This window comes from Amblyomma americanum, chromosome 1, assembly GCF_052857255.1.
Source record: "Amblyomma americanum isolate KBUSLIRL-KWMA chromosome 1, ASM5285725v1, whole genome shotgun sequence".
Taxonomy (NCBI): domain Eukaryota; kingdom Metazoa; phylum Arthropoda; class Arachnida; order Ixodida; family Ixodidae; genus Amblyomma; species Amblyomma americanum.
Window position 1 is genome coordinate 316,658,734 of NC_135497.1, and position 20,722 is coordinate 316,679,455.

At 47.1% G+C, this 20,722-nt stretch overlaps 1 long non-coding RNA gene across 1 annotated transcript; it reads right to left on the minus strand.

Moving 5' to 3' along the window:
• Positions 1-403: 403 nt before the first annotated feature.
• LOC144098790 (uncharacterized) lies at positions 404-9,652 on the minus strand. Its single transcript, XR_013307246.1, has 3 exons — positions 8,904-9,652; positions 2,622-2,832; positions 404-790 (listed from the first exon to the last, which is right to left on the minus strand). It is a non-coding gene; the product is annotated as an uncharacterized LOC144098790 (long non-coding RNA).
• Positions 9,653-20,722: the final 11,070 nt, after the last annotated feature.

The following is a 20,722-nucleotide window of genomic DNA, read 5'->3' on the forward strand; positions in this document are numbered from 1 at the left end:
ATTGCTGTACATGCTTTACGTTGTCCTGTGTTCTAGGAAAAAAAAAGCCAACGAGCCCTTACAAAAATTGGTGTGTTGATTTAGTGATCGTTTCGTGGACTTCCGTCAACACAGTGAATAACATGGCAACAAAATGACCATACACCTTATTGTTGCCGAATTCTTACATAGTGGCCCACTTTTTTGTTGACCTGTTGAAATCTGTTGAGTGGAGAAGTTGTACTTTTGATGAGGCAAGCAGAAAGATAATCTTGTTGATCCCCTGTTCAACCATTGTTGAGTTGAGAAGTTGTAGTCATTTTGTTTACACACACATAGAGGCAATCAATCCTGCTGGAAGGACATATATGCAAATGCAGTTTGTGGCACACGTACCTGCATGTACTTCAAGACGCACAGGAAAAAAATGTTAAAATTTGTTTTATTCGCAAAACATCACAGGTGCCTGACTAGAGCCGACAAAAGTGAAAATTAAAAAAATAAACTAATTAACAGTTGTATGTTGCAGCAGGTGAATGTTGCTGCCGGCCCATTGCAGTAGAACCCCGTTGTTACGTTACTCACTGCTGCATTTTTCGGGCTGTTACGTTTTTCTTTCCCGGTCCGGTGAAAAACGTATGAACGGGGTTCCATGTAATAAGGCGTGTCAGGTAGGGTAGGAGGCTATTTTTCACATGGCCCGCTCTGGCGTTGCTGGGGCCGGCCTTATTGTTGAGGCGAGCCGGGTAGCTCGCCAGGCTAATCTTGATGGGGCCTGCACTGGAATCCGGAAACTTCCTGCATGTAAAGCCTGGAAACAAATATAGCAAATTAATGTTGAACATGTAAAAAAATGTGCGAAAGCACTTGACGTGTGGTATCACTCTCACATTTCTGCAACATTCATATATGCCTTTGCCAAATCGACTCGTCCTTTCCTTATCTTAAGTACAGTAACTCTAGTTTGCTCCATAAAACTATAAGCAAAGATATAATGAATCCAGTCATATCCCTCTCAACTGTGCAAAGTGAAGCTATTGCTAATAAGTGCAGATATAAATGTTACCTCAGGCAGTCTTAATTGATATGTGTCACAATAATGGGAGCAGTATTTTTGTATGCGTACATGCACTCTGCAATTTCAAGGCATTCAGCAGCTGCTTTGTTTCAGCATGCATGACATTTCTCATCCTTTCGTATTCTTTACTCTTTTTACATACCATTTGGTTTGCGGGAGTTTAACGTCCCAAAGCGAGACAGGCTATGAGAGACGCCGCAGTGAAGGAATCCGGAAATTTCGAACACCTGAAGTTGTTTAATGTGCCTTGACATCGCACAGTTCATGTGCACGGGCCTTTAGAATTTCGTCTCCATCGAAATTCGACCGCTGCGTTCAGGATCGAACCAGCGTCTTTCGGGCCAGCAGCCGAGCGCCGTAACCACTCAGCCACCGCTGCGGCCCCATACCATTTGGTGAGGTCTTGCTATAAGGTTTGTGTTAGGTGTGCACGAATATTAGAAAATCGGTTTGATTTGGTTTATGGGGTTTAATGTCCCAGAGAAAGTAAGGCTATGAGAGACGACGCAGTGAAGGTATCCGGAAATTTCGACCACCTGGGGTTCTTTAAAATGCACTGACATCACACAGTACACGGGCGTCAAGAATTTTAGCTCCATCAAAATTAGACCGCCACAGCCAGGATCGAGCCCGCGTCTTTCGTATCAGCAGCCGACCACCATAACCACTGAGCCATTGCCGTGGACCTATGAGAAAATCTCGAACGAGTCAAATAGTGTGTTTTAGAAATTATTCGAACCGAATCGTATTGGTTATGAACTTTTGAACACTTATCGAACAATCGGCATAATGTTCAAATAAGGCTAGGCATGGTATATTTCTTCGATGACTGTTCTTTCAAAGAACAGGGCACACACTGGTGCTGCATGCCATCCTGCGATCATCAATACCTGCACAATGAAGGGTGCAGTGTCACTACATGGTCGCTTCGTGCGGCAGCATTCGTAATATTCATAGATGGCCTCCAAGACGCGACAACGCAGCAAGGCTTCGGCAACTTCAGTAGCCATGGAGGCCATGGCTCATATATGTTTTCGCCCATCTCATGACCTTAACTGTGGCTCTAGTTGATTCTCTATCGTTTCCAATAAGAAAATAATTTCTGTACATCCATAACTTCATGTTCACACAGTTAACATTATGAATTCGTGTTGCGGCCCCTTAGTGGCGATCATTGTTGCGTAATTTAACAGCTATAGCTTTAACTCCGTTAGTTAGCATCGTACTGCAGCGCCGCCACTATCACATCAATGTTTAACACTATTCTTCCGTTTTGTACGATTATTTGCAACAGTAGCAAATATTGGCACAAATATTATATTCGCATTCAACTCAGTACACCAGTTACACTACTCATGTTCAATTAAAGAAGTACTATCCGTACACCTCTAGTTTGCATTCCCGTCTTGTTTGCCAAAAAATCTCAAGCGCTTTCTACCTAAGACACTAAATTTTTTTTACTCTCAGCAATAGGAGTTCTAAATTCTAAATGAGCAGTTTGGATTTGTAGAAAGTATTTTAGATGGCTAGCTACATAAAGATATGTCTAAAAAAGGACACTTACCAATTACTGCCTAGACGTTCTCTTGGTCCAGAGCCCCGCGTTTTGAGTGTGTACATGTGTTCTGCTGCCCGAAAATAGAGCTGTCCTGCAGCTCCTCAGGCGAAAACAGATGGCAGAGCAGTGCACAGGCATACTTCCCTGGCCCACTGGTCGACTGATTGAACAGCTATAGCACCGATTTGTCAACCAGCACACCACCACCAATATAAACCTGAAAAGACAAAGTACGTTACACCTTTGTAACAAAAGCATTCAGAAGACAGCAAAGAGAAGAGAACAAAGTTTTATAGAAGGCCTTGTTTTACAGTGACCACACAAACTTCTACCTAACGAAATATGCTCCTGCTTTGGGATAGTGCCATAAGAGACAGTATAATTGATTTATTTATTAAAAATACCGCTAGTCACGAGACCGTAGGAGGTGAGCAATCAGTACAATACAAAGTTCAAAACAATAACAAGAAATTACTTCCTGCGGATCAACAGACAGGGAAATTTGAAAATAAATGTTATATAACTACCAGTATTGGAAGGACAAGAAACATACACTCGCCAAAGAAAAAATATTTAACACATGACGTTTCCAGACCCGTACGAGTCCCTTGTTCACAATGAGGATGGGCGGAACGGGCCGCTACTTATAAGCCGACTTGACTGCACACTGAGTGGGCGTAGATATCGGGGAGATCCCTCGTCCTGTTGATAGTATTCTTGGTCGTCTGTATGTAAAATGATTCGAGAAGTAATCGTGAAGATAAAGGTTTCTTCGTGTCCAAGATTGTGGCGTTTTCCCAGTCAATGGAGTGCTGCATCATTTGGGCATGCACTGCAAGTGCATTGGGGGAAGAGCGACCTTTCTTGACGTCATTCTTGTGTTCCCTTATTCTTCTTTTAAAATCGCCTGACTCGCCAATGTATGATGCATCGCAATCCTTGCAGGAGATCTTGTATACAACGCAGGGGTAACATGTGCACTCTAGGCGGTCCTTCACGTAACACAGCTGCTGTTTCAGTTTGCTGGACGGTACGTGCGCAAATCGAACGCCGTATTTGGCAAATATTGGCGCCAGAGCCTCACTTGTACCCCGGGAATACGGGACAGTCGCGCGTTTCTGTTGCCCAACAAACTGGGGCTGAGCAGGTTCCTTACAGCGGCGTTCTGGATTGTTTAGCATCTGACGGGGGTTCCATTGTGAACTGATGAAGAAGCAGCCACCGGAAGTATTGCTTTTCTCGATGTTCTCGTTCTCCGCACTCCCGATGGGCTCGCCACTACCGTATACTGAAAGCCCACCCATACCGGCAAGTACCTCGATTTTAAATCTGCCCATCCCATAGGCCACAAACGCTCCGTCGCGTCCGCTCTGTTCAAGCGAGCTGGACGTCTATGTTCTGACCCTGGCCTTCTCTCTTCCGAGCAGCAGAAAGTTCGCGTCGACCTTAAAAATAATGACTACCCCCGTCAGATGCTAAACAATCAAGAACGCCGCTGTAAGGAACCTGCTCAGCCCCAGTTTGTTGAGCAACAGAAACGCGTGACTGTCCTGTATTCCTGGGGTACAAGTGAGGCTCTGGCGCGAATATTTGCCAAATAATGCGTTCGAATTGCGCACGTACCATCCAGCAAGCTGAAACAGCAGCTGTGTCACGTAAAGGACCGCCAAGAGCGCGCGTGTTACCCCAGCGTTGTATACAAGATCCCCTGCAAGGATTGCGATGCTTCATACATTGGCGAGTCAGGCGATTTTAAAAGAAGAATAAGGGAACACAAGAATGACGTCAAGAAAGGTCGCACTTCCTCCAACGCACTTGCAGAGCATGCCCAAATGATGCAGCACTCCATTGACTGGGAGAACAACAATCTTGGACACGAAGAAACCTTTATCTTCACGATTACTTCTCGAATCATTTTACATACAGACGACCAAGAATGCTATCAACAGGACGAGAGGGAATCTCCCCGATAACTACGCCCACTCACTGTGCAGTCCGCTTATAAGTAGCGGCCCATTCCGCCCATCCTCATTGTGAACAAGGGACCCGTACGGGTCTCGAAACGTCATGTGGTAAATATTTTTTCTTAAGCGAGTGTATGTTTCTTGTGCTTCCAATATGCTTCCTCCTGGCCAGACAGGATTCTGTCGAACCCTTGATTATAACTACCAGTACGCAGGTCATCAAAGAATGCCTTAACAATTCATAACAGCAGAAAAGAAGAAAACAAGTAGAGCAGTGGTCATCCTTGCTAGTAAGCATGTTAGAAAAAGAAGGTAACAGGTCACAATGGTCAACAAAACCATGTGTAAAATTAATATATCAAGGAATGGCAACAAGTAATGGCGGCGCAGTCATCTGGTAGAATGTAGGACATGTCCACTTAACTCATTTTTGTTGGATTCTAATTTTGAGGTCAAGGGAGATAGTGTTAGTGAGCACACTAGTAATCAATGAATTGAGCTAATTCCTTTCGCTTATGGTTAAAGGTAAGAAGGAATGCTTGAGAATGTTGGTTTGACGAGATTATTCAGTCAGCGGATGCGTGCGCATGCTTGTGCCGGGATTAATAATAATAATTATAATTGGTTTTTTTGGGGGAAAGGAAAAGGCGCAGTATCTGTCTCATATATCGTTGGACACCTGAACCGCGCCGTAAGGGAAGGGATAAAGAAGGGAGTGAAAGAAGAAAGGAAGAAGAGGTGCCGTAATGGAGGGCTCCGGAATAATTTCGACCACCTGGGGATCTTTAACGCGCACTGACATTGCACAGCACATGGGCGCCTTAGCGTTTTTCCAGGATTGTAGTAATTATCAGAAGGGTGCATATTTAGAGACATTTACACTATAGCTGTTGTGTAATAATTTGCCATAAAACTTCAGGCTAGATTCTTTTGCCTTAGGTGATAGTGATGGAAGGCCAAACGAAGCGGTAATATAAGCAGGGGAGTCAGAGGGGTCGTATTTGTTATGAATGAACCTTACAGCTTTCGTTGCGCTCTCTTAAGCCGAGTGACGTCAGTGATTGATTTCGGGAACCAAAGAGTGCTTGCATATTGTAAAATCAGTCTTACAAGGGTAGTGTAGGCAAAACAGCTTGGTATTTTGAGGGGCTAAACGTAAGCATCTTCTAAGCAAGGACAGCTTTCGCAATGCGGCGGAATATAAACATGACCCAAAATATAAAAAATCCAAATATCAAAAACACAAAAATAGCCAAACGTGATAAACTGGTCATCACAAAAGCCTAACTTGCATCCAGCGATTATGCAACAAGATAGAAAAACGAATTTAGGAGCACCTTTCGAGGTAAAAGTAGCCCAAGAACAACAACGTACAAATGAAATGAGACAGTCGTAGCACTGAGCTCCCACTTAAAGGCGTATGGCGAGAAAAAAAATGAGCGCTCAAAGCGAGACATGACGTGACCTCAAAACCAATTTACCAACAAAAAAAAGCTCGCCGCGGTGGCTCAATGGTTAAGATGCTCGTCTACTTACCCGTAGTACCCAGGTTCGAACCCGAACTTGGCGGCTGCGTTTCGATGGAGGCGAGATGCAAAGGTTGTGCGATGTGCTGTGTGCTGTGCGATGTCAGTGCACATTAAAGATCCCTATGTGGTGGAAATTATTTCCGAGCCCTCCACTACGGCACCTCTTTCTGCCTTTCTTCTTTCAGTCCCTCGTTTATCCCTTCCCTTACGGCGCAGTTCAATACACAGGGGAAGTAAATTAATGGAGTGGCCTTCAGAACAAAACATAATAGAGCCAAGCAAGACTAGGCAGTAAAGCGTGGCGCAAGTACCCCTGCGACCACCTGATGTTTCAAAAATGGTATGTATTTTGCAAGCCAAGTTGAATGCTTTTTACTACTACGCCGTTTGTCCCTACGCCCACTGCTGCTAGGAGCATGAAAAAAGGGGTAATGTTAGGTGTGTCTTTTTCCGGTTTGCTTTCCTAATTTTGGTCTTTTCTATTTCTAAGTATGTGGAATATAAGCCATATATTTTGGCGAACTGATAATGTAAACAGCTGAGAGTGCAGCATGCGCCAATATCTTATATGTTTCTTTCAAGCTTTGTTTAACTATGATATCAGGATGCCGAAAGGCTGAGTAAAACAGATCACTGCAAGCTCCTAATTACCTTTAAATGTATTTTAGCAAGTATATTCACTGAACTTCCACAGTGTCATCACGAAGCAAGCGAAATGGCGAAACAAACACCGAAACTCACCAAGAACGTTTTGTGGTCTTGGTGGTGGTAGTGGTTTTATTAAAAATAATAGTAAAAAGGAAGGAAAAGATTTTTGCTAGCGCCGGCATCTGCCATCGATACTGAAGCACCGGAGCTTGGGCAGCGGAAATAAAGGACAGCAGGCAGAATGGAGAAATCAAATGAAAGAGGTGAGGGGACAGGAATAGAGGATAGGGGGAGAAGTAATATGTACAAACTATTTACACAATAAGAAATGTGTCCAGGTTGTACATTCACAATTTTTCATTTAGCACTTTTTGCTTTTTTGTGCACAGGCTATAATTGCACTGATTCTGAAGTACTTTGCCGCAGACGGTGCTTATTTTGCACTGAGATTTAATAATAATAATAATAATAATAATAATAATAATAATAATAATAATAATAATAATAATAATAATAATAATAATAATAATAATAATAATATTAATAATAATAATAATAATAATAATAATTGGTTTTTTGGGGAAAGGAAATGGCGCAGTATCTGTCTCGTATGTCGTTGGACACCTGAACCACGCCGTAAGGGAAGGGATAAAGAAGGGAGTGAAAGAAGAAAGGAAGAAAGTGGTGCCGTAGTGGAGGGCTCCGGAATAATTTCGACCTCCTGGGGATCTTTAACGTGCACTGACATCGCACAGCACACGGGCGCCTTAGCGTTTTTCCTCCATAAAAACGCAGCCGCCGCGGTCGGGTTCGAGCCCGGGAACTCCGGATCAGTAGTCGAGCGCCCTAACCACTGAGCCACCGCGGCGGGTCTGAGATTTTGAGGCAGTAAAAATATTGCAACTACAGTGAGAGGCTGCAGAAGAGAAGCTTGGAAGAGAAGCTGTCAGAGGAGGGATTACGAGGAAGAATGAAAGTTCAATTAATGTTTCATTTTTAAGGTGCGTTCATTGCTGCACTATATAACACCGGTCATATATTTTGACCAAGTGAAATAAGCCACTTTTGCTGGAGCAGTCTCTAAGGACTGACGTGTGAAACCGGCATTATAGCAGAAGAATGACACGGATATCCTTCTGCTATAGTTGTCTGAGGAGCGCCATGTGAGATGGGTACTAATGAAAAAAGGATAAAAGAATTCTCCTCATGCTGTAATATTACCTTTAAATGCTGCCCTGTAGCCCATTTCTTCATTCTGCTTTTTTTTTAAAGCCTGGCTGCATTGAAGGGGGTCTCTAGGCACTCAAGAACAGCTGGCGAGAGAAATAGAAAGTAAGAGAGAAAGTGGCTTTGCTGAGGACATGCTGGTGTGCTCGTTGCTGCTGTGTAGCCTTGGAACTGAGCGACCAGCTCTGGATTCACTTGGGGTGTGAGGGTGCGGGTTTTCCTTTTCCTTCCTACCTTTGAGTTGTGTTGTCAACTTTGCATTTTTACTGCATCTTGGCTTTAAGAAAACGTGTTAATGATTCTTGCTAAAAATCACCGCGAAATTTTATAAATGACTGTAGAAATGTTCCGACCACCGCTAACAAAAAACAATTGACTGTTTTTTCCGGATTCATACACTCCCTACACTCTAGTATGAGAACCCGCCGCGGTGGCTCAGTAGTTACGGCGCTCGGCTGCTAAACCTAAAGACGTGGGTTCGATCCTGGCCGTGGCGGCGGAATTTCGATGAAGACGAAATTCTAGAGGCCCGTGTGCTGTGCGATTTCAGTGCATGTTAAAGAACCCCAGGTGGTCGAAATTTCCGTAGCCCTTCACTACGGCGTCCCTCATAGCCTGAGTCGCTTTGGGACGTTAAAACCTAATAAAACAAATCATTCTAGTACGAGGGGCTCAAATTCCTCGTTAGTATTAGTAGGGGCTCCGAGGCCATCCGAGACCCCTCTGAATTAAGCACTGCTTCATAATGAACATGAAAGTGGCACTATCTGATATTGACCTATTGAGAAGAGACGCGCATGTTATTTTGAATACGGGAATGCCCATACATGCCGTCAGCATTCTGGTTCGAAGGAGACATTGCAACACACTGATCTCAACACAGAGGTGAAAAGACAGATTTTAGAAAACTCAATACATACTTGTGCTCTGCAATGTACGCTGAACGGGCACAGTCAGGAACAGCCCCAAATCTGGACAGTGAGACATCCTCTTCGGCGAAGCTCTTTTAGGGCCTCTTCATACTGAACAGCAGGCACTTCACCTGCATACCATCGTTATTTCCAGCTGTGTATTCTTGCATCTGCAATGCCTGGCACTTCTTGGTAATAATTTGTATTGCTTGCATTTCACACAACCACAAGAAAATGTTTAAACAGCCAAACTTTAAATACATAACGGCACTTGCTCATACTAGTTTTTATGATCAGCTCTGCACTCTTTAGGTTATTCATAACCACTTAATATGAAAGTGCTTTAAAGAACCCCTTTTCTAGGGCTGCTTCTTCGTCAACATTTAGCAGTGATTTTTATTCACGGCCGCCTGCAACTAACTGAACTTTACAGCTGCAGGCACCGTTACAAATATTGGACTGGTTATCGAGCAGCCAGCTTCCTTGTTGGGGTATCGCTACGACGCATCGCTGAATTCACTCGCTTGCATGCCTTGACGCGTCACCAACCTTGCACACTGAGCTTGACATCTGGTGTAATCGGCTCTTAGAGGTGTGTTAAAACCTTAAGACGCCACATCAAATCACAATAAAGACGCACATACGCGTAGCGAATAATACAAAGATAAACAGACCGAGCGGAAGTCCGCAACGGGCCGATAGTGGCGTCAAAAACACGCGTGCAAGCAGCGCACAATCTCGTCGAATAATGAACAGCAAGTCGGGCAACTACCTTAACGAAAGCCAAAACATAGTCACACGGTTCGCTGGGCCAGCGCCTTGCAGGGCGATATCCAGTCGCCACATTTAGATTAATTACGGACTCATACGCGTGCACCTGGCATTTAGCAAGCACATCTATGCACTCATCACGGCGTTCGCTTCACAAAGCATACACTACGAATACTGACAGATCAGCATGTTGATGATTCGATGTGGAAGGCACTTTGCTGCCGCGGAAACAACCAGGGAACGATGCGCAATGCCGAAGGGAAACGAACAGGACAGAGCGGTAGAGTACCCATCTCACGAAACCCTACCGGACTCGCCTTTGTGCTCACTCGTTTATTTTTGCGGTCGCAAATTGCGCGTATTCCTGCGCTACACTATGGGTCTCATCTGGAAACGAAGACTCGACGGCTTGCAGTAACCGCTTTCTTCTCTTGCTTCGCGGCAAGAAAAAAACTGCAGCGGCTTCCACGGTTGAAGTTGAACGTGTTGTCAAAATGAAACAGCTCCATGCTTTTCGGCGGGGTCACTTTTTGGCAAAGTACTCGAACGGTTGCATGCATTGCTGACACGCGGCGCAAGCTACGATAAGCAGGAAGTCCAAACGCAAGTTTGAAGCAACAAGTTTGAAATGAAAAACACAAACAACGTCCACACAACAGCAGCGCGGACCACGGCAAGGCGCGGCGTAATACCTAGCCGGATATCACGCCGGGATGCCGGATGTCACGGAGGGAGTGTCTGCATCCTGCCACGTGACCTGGCAGACAGCGCGCTGGATTTGAAGGGCGTTATGAAGCACGCTAGGCGTTGGCGCATGGCTATTAGCGTTGCGCGTCTCACGACAAATAATTACTGCGAACTGTTTCAAAATTGCAGTTAGACTAAGGCGCTTCGCGCCACAGTGTCGTCTAATGACCATACCATAATCAGACCCTCAAAGGCACTCGAGGTGGCATTAACGTGGCGTTTTCATTCGTAAGATTTCCTACAGAGACTGTGTAAACCGCCGTTGTATTAGACATAATTATTTTGATATAATGCAATTATTATTTTGTGGTGTGCAGAAATTGTTTACATATCTATTTTATAATTATGCTGAGCTGCTCATGATCCAAACAGAGCGAATAAATTTGCTTCTGTGGCCAGTGTTGCATGCTCAAGAACAACCATCTCTCTGATGTACACATTACCACACACCAGCGCTCTGATGTGCACTTTAGTCTGGTGTGCACACTAGAACACACCAACCCACCCTGGAGTGCACATCACAGCACACTAACACACTAAGACGTGTACACCAGCACACACCAAACCAGTGTGGTATTTAATTTCTATATTATACGTGTCTATTTTTTTGCAATATAGGCATGTGTAATTAGTTGGGCAAGCAAATGTCCATGAGTTGGGCACTTATTTTTTTCGTTCTATTTGTGCTCTAGTATGGCTGTCCCTGTAACCTTTGCTATCTACATTCACCTCTAGCAGTGAACAATTATCTGTTAATTTTTAAATCTTTCTTTACCATTTTGATCATGTGGCAGCAACACTTACTTTTTTCCATGTGATGCATAGATCTTTGTATTTGAACAGCACTGACCAGAGGCCAGAAGTGACTCGTATCGTCATCTTCTGCCACAGAATCTTCTTCCAACTCTTATATTTCCAATATTTCAAATAAAGATTGTTGGTGGACTTTCAAAAAATTTCAATCTGTCATTATGTCTTACTTGGCTAGAAGACAGTTCTGCATAATGCAGCGACTAAGACAAAGCTGCGGGCACAAAAGATATATAGCTTTTAAAGATATCGCCTGTAATTTACATCTGGCATTTTTAAATGGGCAAGGATCTTCTTTTGGTTTTTGTGATATGACTGAGTGTCTTACTTTGGACCTATGAACAAAAGAACATTGAATTATGCATTAAAGCTAACAGAATTGCATGATCAAGGACAGATTTATGGAAATCGCCTAACTAAATGTAACACATCCATGGGGCTCTTTTATACATGACGCATGATCACACCTCATCCTTTTCAAGAATCAGCAAAATACTGATAGTCTTTCCCAAGAGAAAAGAACAGGCCTGTTTCAGCCTACTTGAGCGCTAATAAAAGGTTTTGATATATTTAGGCATTGCTCCTTGAATACCTAATTTAAATATATATGCGGCTTAGTTTGCCCACAGTGTGCTTATGTAATTCAAAGCGTGTTTAAAAACACAGCTTTTGACTAGGTGAATATAAATCTTGTGGAAACTCACTGATTTTTGTTAGCAGAATCGACAGTGTTGATAAAGCTGAGTACAAACTTTGTTGACAGCTGCCGAATGAAGTCATCAGCATCGATAGTGTTGACAAGGTTAAGCATAAATTTTGTTGAGGCCCGTTGAATGCAGTCAACTGCATCAACTTTGTTGACAAGGTATGTATAAAATTTATTGACAACCGTTGATTGCCGTCAATGGCACTGACAGTGTTGGCTAAGTTTAATATAAATTTCATTGCCTGCTGTTTACTGTAGTCGACAAGCATTCCGTTTTTGTTGACTAGTTGTTGATTCCATTAGATGTTAACAGTTGGTCAATGGAATGGCAATGCTGATTTTTGTTAGCGCCTTGCTGTTAGGGGGCCCCGTAAATGAAACTCTTTTTCTTCCTATTTTATTGTTTGCTGTTGCTTTCCTCAACAAGTTAACGGCGCGTGCTCACTGCGGGAGATTTATCAAGACACAGGCAGCTACTGAAAGGTGCCCAAAAACGGTTTAAGGTTTAAAAAACTGCAGATTCAGTGTTTAAATTAACAAAAAATTGGAAACTGGCAGAGTGGTGACTAAAGATAGGAACTAGGCTATACGGGCACTGTTTGAGATGTTTTAATTACAGGTGGATTTTGAACATCAATAGCAAGAAGGTGGAATTTAGGAAGATTTCTGGATGGCAGCCGTTTCGTGCCTTAAAGGAAACTTTGAACGGCGAAGAGCACATTCCTGTTACTATGTCCTAGGGTAGAAGTACCAAGAGACAGAACAACCGTAGAAGACAAACTTACACCTAGCTGACGTAACGGGTGTTCTCACTCCGTCTTCCCGACTTCACACCCATTCATTTGTTAGAATTTTCTTCAGCTGCCCTGGCTTAAATTTTCGCAGGTTAAAAAGCTCTTTTTCTTCTGCCACAATTATGACGGATTCATTATCCCTCTGTTTCTCTCTAACAGCGTGTACAGAGTAAAAGGTTTGCCGGTGGTGTTGGTCCGGTGATTTCTAGAAACTGGATGCACCGCTTGAAGGCTTCTCGATGATATGACTTGCAGGCGAAGGGATTTAGTGAGAAACGAACTTTTATACAGGCTATTTACAGATGTGTAGACACAAAAGTCAGTATACGGCCACAACTATCCGCGGCCGGCCTAGCCGACCGCCTGCACAGAGGCGAGGGACACCGCGTCCCAACAGTCAAACTGGCGCGCCTTGCACCAGCTCTCAACGGTCACTCCCTCCGCACTCGGCCAGACCGAGCGCCTGCCAGCTAGGAGTAGCTAGCGACAAAAGCACACTGGCGCGGCTCCCTTCGCGGGTACACCCCGAAGATGCCCACGCCCCTTTCCACACGTAAAAATAAACTGCTAACTGCGGCTCATCAGTTTTGACGAATAGGAAAGCTCAGAACTGATGTCAGCGTTTTCCCATACCCCCGAGTTCCTCCCTAGGTGGTCTCGCAATCCTTCGCAAAGGGGACAGGGGTCCAAGGTCGAGCCCGGCAGATAGCCCCGCCGTCCGGAGCGGCGAAGGAAACCGCAAGGACGAATGGGGAAACTAACCAAAAAGACATGAGTCCCCTTCTAATGGCGTGCGCCAAAGCAAAACAAAATAAAACAAAACCGGAGCGCAACCTAGGTCACTGCCCTCTCGCAGAATATTCGCAACACATGTACAAAAAGATGCGACAGCGCGCCGAACCCTACATACAGAGTCACAGGCACTCCGCTTACCCCGCATTTTCGGTACAACCTCATGCCTGCCCATTACGGTTGGTTTGGGTACCTGGGCTCACTGCAATTCATTTAAATGAGGTGGCAGATACACTGGCGAAGGTATCTCTTCATGGCCCAGTCATGATCCTTCTTCCGCCCTGCGCATATATTACAGCGGCCAGATTCCGCAGGTATCTGCTATTGAAAGAATTAGCAGCCTCAGCGCTACTTGCTCTCCGAACTAGCAGCATATTATCTTCCCGTGGCACAATAAAGTGTGGCGATAGCGCAAGCTTGAGGTTTCTTTCACGCGTATAAATTGTCGCTTACCCCATTTAAATTTCTACCAACGTAGGTCTGGTTTGGCGGCCTCCCTATTGTGCCCGCTATGCGGGGAACACGGAACGATAGATTATTTCTTGTTTTCCTGATCTTGTTGTTGTTAGTCTTTCCAAGGACATCACATACCCACACTGGGGGTCGGCCAAGAACAGGGACGCAGAGGTTGCTATTCATCTGCACTCAGTAAATTAAGACACAAAGCACGCGGCAAAACAACGCCGGTGGATTTTGCCTCAAGATGGGCATGTACAGAAAAGGGTAGGAGTTTTGATTAAAAAATAAGAAAGGGATTTAAAAAGAATTACCATGTAGAAATGTAATAATTCGTAGACAAGAAAATATTCTAATATTTAGCAACGCAGTCGATGAGATCCTAGCAAGAATTTTTGAACAAATTTTGTTCAAAAAAGAAGTTTTCTTGTCCTGCCGCCACCTCTTCTCCTTCACCTCAGTAAACATGGCACATACACACTCGGGGGTATGGCCAAGGTACGGTGGCGAACGCCGAGGAAGTATTTGCGCGGGTCAAAAAAGACATGATGCGGCGAAGTAAAATAGTGGAATGACTGAAACTAGAAAAAAATAATTATTTTAGATGTAGAAGAATTCAACCAAGTTAAACAAAGTATGAGGAATATATTAAAACAGACTTTTTAGACATGCTACCGATTTTTATGTACAGTTAACAAGATAACCTACAAGTTTCAGTAATGTATTCATGAAGGTAGCGAAAAACCCTACTTAACCATAATCCCTTGGTGCTCGAACCGAACAAGGGAAGTGGAAGAAACACAGTGAGTCCTATATGTTCTTGGCTACCGCATGGTTTGGCAACTAGTCTACTAGTAATTTCGACCTATAAATGTGATGTTGCACATACCTCCTCAGCGGGGTGGATGTAGAGTTTGTCGATAATAACGCGTCCCGCAAGGGTGCGCGACAAGCGAGTCACTTGTGCCGTCTTATGGGCTTCGATTAACTCAGCGAGCGTGTTAAAAATTCCCAGCGTCAGCAGTCGATCTGGGTTGGCGTATGCCGACAGGCCAAGGGCCGCCTTGTATGCTGTTCTAATGATGCTATTAAGTGTCTCTTCGTCACTGCGACGCAGATGATAGGACATATGCAGGATCGGTGCACACCCGAAGCCCGCCGTAAGGATAGAAGTAAGAGGTGCCGTAGTGGAGGGCTTAGGTGTGATCAATGCGACGCCTGCCGTGGAGAGCGGCAGATGTGCGCTCCATCACCGCGTTGCGGAAAGGAGGAAAGGATGCAGCGCAGGTGTGCTGTCTGATGATGATGATAGCAACTTTATTTTGCCATGAGATAAGGAGGCCCCCAACTCCCTGTTCCCGGTACGCAGGCTGTGGCGACGGGGGCCGGGACCTCCGCGATTAGAAGCAGGCAAAGAAGTCTCAACTCGCGTCTTCTTCCGCCAGGCGGATGGCTTGTTGCTCTGGAGCAGAAACCTTGCTCCGCGGCAGGGCTTCCCAGGTTTCTGTACAATTTATATTTGCTTTAGCCCCTGGGGAGCTAGCGCAATCCCAGATTATGTGGTCGAGGGTCCCTCTCGCCCGACAGTACTTGCACTTATCGTTTTGTCAGACATCTTCTGAACATGATATGCCCAGACCAAGTTTACGAAGATCTCAGCTTGGAGGCGCCGCCATGCAATTACCTCCCTATTGTTTACACTTTTATCCAGGTGGTGGCACTAGTCTTCTCTGTAACATATAATTTTCGACAATCTCCGTATAATTTCGCAGACGCTCGTCAATGTTCAGGCAGTCGGGCGGCTCCACAGTTCCTCGAAAGTAGAGAGCCCGGGCTAACACGTGCACCGCATCGTTGCCAGGAACGGACGGTGCACAGGAGTCCAAATTAGGCTAGTTTTGTGTTTAGCCGTCTACTTGCCAGAATCCTTGCCGCTTCCGGCGAGATCGTACCCTTTCCAAAATTACTGATGGCCGTATTGCTATCGCTAATTATATAATAGGCTTCCATTTCAACGCAAGCAATCGCTATCGCAACTTCTTCAGCTGTTTCCGTGTTTCGGCGGCACGTCGGGTGCGACGGTGTCCTTAGTGGTCGACGGCCGCGGTGCCGCATATCGGCAGCCACCATTAGGTGTGCTGCCTATTCCCTCCGTGACGTCACTAACCTTGACCGTGCGGAGCGGGAAGGAAGGAAGGAAAACGTATATTGAGTTCTAGAGAGTAGGTGAGCAATTTGGCGGAGTCAGATGTGTCGTCCGTCTTAGCAATGGTCGTCTGCCCCTAGTTCAGGGCTCCACTGGATGCCGCTGCCAGCTGTGCTCGCCGGATTAGCCCAAGTTGGACGTCCTGACGGTCGCTGGAGAGCAGTCCTTTCCATTGCTCCGCACTCGGGTTTGGTATTTTTGCTGCCACCTTTATTTTCTGGCAGGCCCACGTTATGTGATAGAGCGTGGGTGTTTCATGGCACCATGGGCATTTGTCTGTGTATTGTGTGGGTTGTATTTGGTTGAGTGTATTTAGATTCGGGTATGAGCCCGTTTGTAGCAGCCTCCAGGCGACGGCGTCTTCCCTGGAGAGAGATTTATGTGGTGGGGGTTACCGTTTCCTGCAGCCCTTGTAGTGGTTTAAGATTGCCGAGTAATCTCTAGCGATATGTTCGGCTTCCTCGAGGTCGCTTGTGTGGAGATCTCGGTAAAAAGTGTACCCTCGAGCTACCCTGCCGACCGCTTGGTTGCCTTCCACTCCCGCGTGTCCCGGCGTCCATACTATCGTATGTTTTATTGGTTCTTCTTCTTCTGTGCCTTGTTTGGGTCGGTCCCCAGAGCGGAGTATGCGGAGCGCTCTATGACCTATTCTGCCTAACATGAATTTTCGGCATGCCGTTTGAGAGTCGGTTAGTATTTTTAAGAATCGCTTAGTCCGGTAGCCCTACGCTGCCGCTAGAGCGACGGCCACTTCTTCACATTCGACTACCGTACAGTCCCTTTAGCGACGCGCTGATGATTTCCCGCATGCCCGAGTTTATCACAGCCGCTACCACGTTGGGGTTGTTTTGTCCCGTCCTTATGGAGTATGTGGCTGCGTCCACATACATCGTTGTTGCCTGGGGGGCTAGTGATTTTTGGATGTACTCGGCTCTCGCCTTTCTACGTTCTTCGTGTAGGTTGGGGTCCTTGTTCTTTGGGATGGGGTCACTCTAATTGTGCCCCGAATTCCGTCCGGGATTGTCGTGGTTCGCTGTTCCCAACTTCTGCAGAAGCTCCCTGCCAGACGAAGTCTGCTGTAGTCGCTGCAACTGGGCGACGTGTTGTGCCTCTCTTAGTGCTTCAAAGTTGTTATGAAGTCCTAGTGTTAAAGCTTCTCTATGGATGTGCATTGCGGTAGATGGAGTCCTGTTTGTATGCTTTGCGTATATACGAATTAATCTGTTGGATTTCGCTTTTGATTGGGTTGTAGTATGGAAGACTGTAGGTGACTCGGCTGATCACAAAGCTCCTGACCACCTTCAGCATGTCTTCTTCTCGCATGCCCGGGCGTTTATGGGAGACGCGCGTGATCATGCGGGCAACTTGAAGTGTGGAAGCTTTGAGTAGAGCAAGCGCATGTGTAATCCGCTGGTTTGATTGTATCCACTTGCCCAAGATTCTTATGAGTGTTTTCTCTGGTATGGGTTTTCCCTCTAGACGTTGAGCCTAAGCTCGTCGCTGTTCGGGACTGTGCGGTTTTGTTTCCCTCTCCAGACTCTGAGCAGTTCCGATTTTTCGGTGGAGCATGCTAGCCCTCTCGCTTTTACGTAGTTCTCTACGCAGGTCGCGGCCTCCTGTAGTCTTTCTTCCTTTTCTTTTAGTGAGCCTGTATTTGTCCAGATGGTGATGTCGTCGGCATACATGGCATGGTGTGTTCCTTCGACTTCCTTAAGTTGTTTTGCAAGGCTGATCATTGCAACGTTAAAAAGCGTAGGTGAGATGACTGAGCCCTGGGGAGTTCCCTTGTTAGGGGTGTGGAACTTCTCCGAACGGAGTTTTCCCAGCCCTATCGTCGCTGTTCTATCTGAGAGGAAAGCTTTGACGTAACCGAAGACCCTCCTGCCGCAGTTCGGGTCGTCCAGGCCTGTCAGGATGGCTCCGTGGCTTACGTTGTCAAAAGCTCCTTTCGTATCCAGTGCCATTATTACGTTCTCTCCGTCCCTAGGGACGTTACTTAAAACTCCTTCTTTTATTTATAGAAGTACATCTTTGACTTGTAGAAGTACGGAGCGGGAGAGCCTCTGCGGGAATTGCATGCGCAGGGCATCAAGATGGGTCCTGCATAAAACGCCGGTGCACTGTGATGCGTTCAGCATAAGGATAGGTGGGTTCGATGCGGTGCCTGCCGTGAAGGCCGCCAGTCGTTCGACCACGAACAGAGCCAGGGAGATGCAGCTTTTCGCTTTCGAACAGTGTTAACCTGAGCTGACCCACCAGCGCAGTAGCTGTCTCACATATCCCTGCTGACGCACGAACCGCGCCGTACGGGGGTGGCGCTGTGAGCGCGCGAATCGAGTGGACATACAGCGCATCGTCTCCACCAACTTTTGGCTGGAGCCACGGTTCCTCGGCCGGAACCCCGTCAACACAGCCGCGTCTGTGTTCGCGAAGTCGACAGCTACCTGTGGACACCACTCACACACAGGTGGGGCAACATTTACGCATTTTAGGGCCGATCCTCACTTGCGTTTCGTGGCGACGGCGCTAGGCCTAACGCCTACGCCGACGCTCGGCCGTGAGTGAGTCGCCCACCCGTGTCAAGATGGCTGCCCAAAAAGTACAACGCGGCTACGACCCGGACGCCATGGCCTGGTCCGAGGTTCCTTCAGCTCCAACACCTGAGAGTCCGGATTCTGCGCCCATCGAGAACCCCAGGCTCTTCAAACTAGTGGAACGCCGCTCCCGCAAGCGGAACGCCGCCTCCAAGAAAGCGGACGCCACGTCGGCAGGCCGCTCAACACGGCACAGCGCTGCTGCGCGCGCTGCAGCGCTTCACGGAGGGGCCCAGTCTAAGACCGGACCCTCTTGGAAACCAAAGCCACTGCCGCGTCTTCATCCAGAAGACATCGTCATCATCCTGAAGCCCCGGGTGACCGTCGCTCTCAGGGATGCCTACCAACATGGCGAGCTGGGAGCAGCGTTCGCGGACTACCTGGGCGCCAAGGCCGCAGCATCCCTCAGCCTGCTCCCCACATGGGAGCAAAACCTGATCGTCGCAGGCACCAGAGAGCCGCACGTCGCGGACAAGCTTCTGCGGGATTTTCAACTAGCATCACCGAAGGGCCAACTCTCCATGTACGGCCAGTTGAAACTCACTGGAGACGTGTGCCGCGGCGTCATCACCGTGGCCAAGCACGAGACCAGTGAGTCCCTTCAAAACAAGATCCATTGGCGTGCTGGAGAGCTTGCCGATAACCGCAAGCTTGGCAAATCCGACGTCGCGTCGCTCACCTTCGTGGGAAAAGTGGTGCCGCGATATGTGCATTCCAACTCTGAGGTGACCCTTGTGCGTCCGTACAAGAGAACCATTCCAGCCTGCGTGCGGTGCGGCACTGTGGGCCACCGGGCGGACACCTGCCCCTGCCCGGATGAAAAGTGCGGCCTGTGTGGCCAAACGGCGCCGACCGTCGACGGAGTCAAGGCGCAGCATGAATGCAGTCTGTCCTGTGCAGTCTGTGGGCAAGCCCACGCTACCAACTCCCGCGACTGCACGGGAAAATTCCGGCAGCTCAATATGCATGGCCCCAAGGCTAAGCGCCCAGAGGTGCCAAAAAACCAGCGACCTGGCAAGCAGCCAAGTCATTCAAAACCAGGTGCCGGTGGCGGAACGCCGCGTGGTGCTCACGGCACCGACCACAAGACATCGTCACCTTCTTCACCGTCGGTGAAACCAGCGCCCGGGAAGAAGACGGCGCCTCCACCACCCAGCGGCAGAGACACTGGCCACTTCCCGGCCCTCAAGACAATTGGCGCTGCCGACGCCCGGGCATCAGCGCCTCAACACCACAAACAGGTGAGCAGCTGGGCTGAGATCGCCTCCTCTTCCTCCCATCCCTCACCCTCCCCCGTAACCGTCTCCGCACTCGACGCGGAATACAAAAAACAGATAGACGTGCTCCGGGCACAGAATGAGCTTTTGCTCAACAAAATTCAAAATTTAGAATCAAAATTGGCGTCCGCCGCACCGAGCCCGCAGAACTCGGACGCAATGGAGAGCGACGCGAAGATCTCGCCTGCCCTCGTGACAGCCATCTCTGCGATGGAGGAGCGCTTAACCTCTAAATTGCGATATATGATCGAGACCGCCATGGACCAGATCTTGACAAAGGTCAAATCTGCCGTCCCCGCGGTGGTCTCAAAACACATCTCGGACAACCCCCGCCTCGTCCGTCGGACGGGACCCATTAGGGACGTATCCCGCCCTTCAAAATTCACCCGTCTGATTATTGATTCGGACAATGAGGACAGCTGCCCCGCTCCTTCCGTCATCACCCCCTTGATGGCGCAAGTAGCTGGCTCTGAGGCAGCCAATCCCTCCTCCTCCCCCCCAAGAATTTTAAATCATGGCGAGACACCTTAATCAAAGGAATTCCGCCATCTCCAATTCGGCCATGTCAACTTGAATAACACAGTGGAACTGTAGAGGCTTTTAGGACCGCACTAAACAGGCCAATTTCCGCCTCTACCTTGAAAATTTCGAGTCCTTACCAGCCGTGGTTGCCCT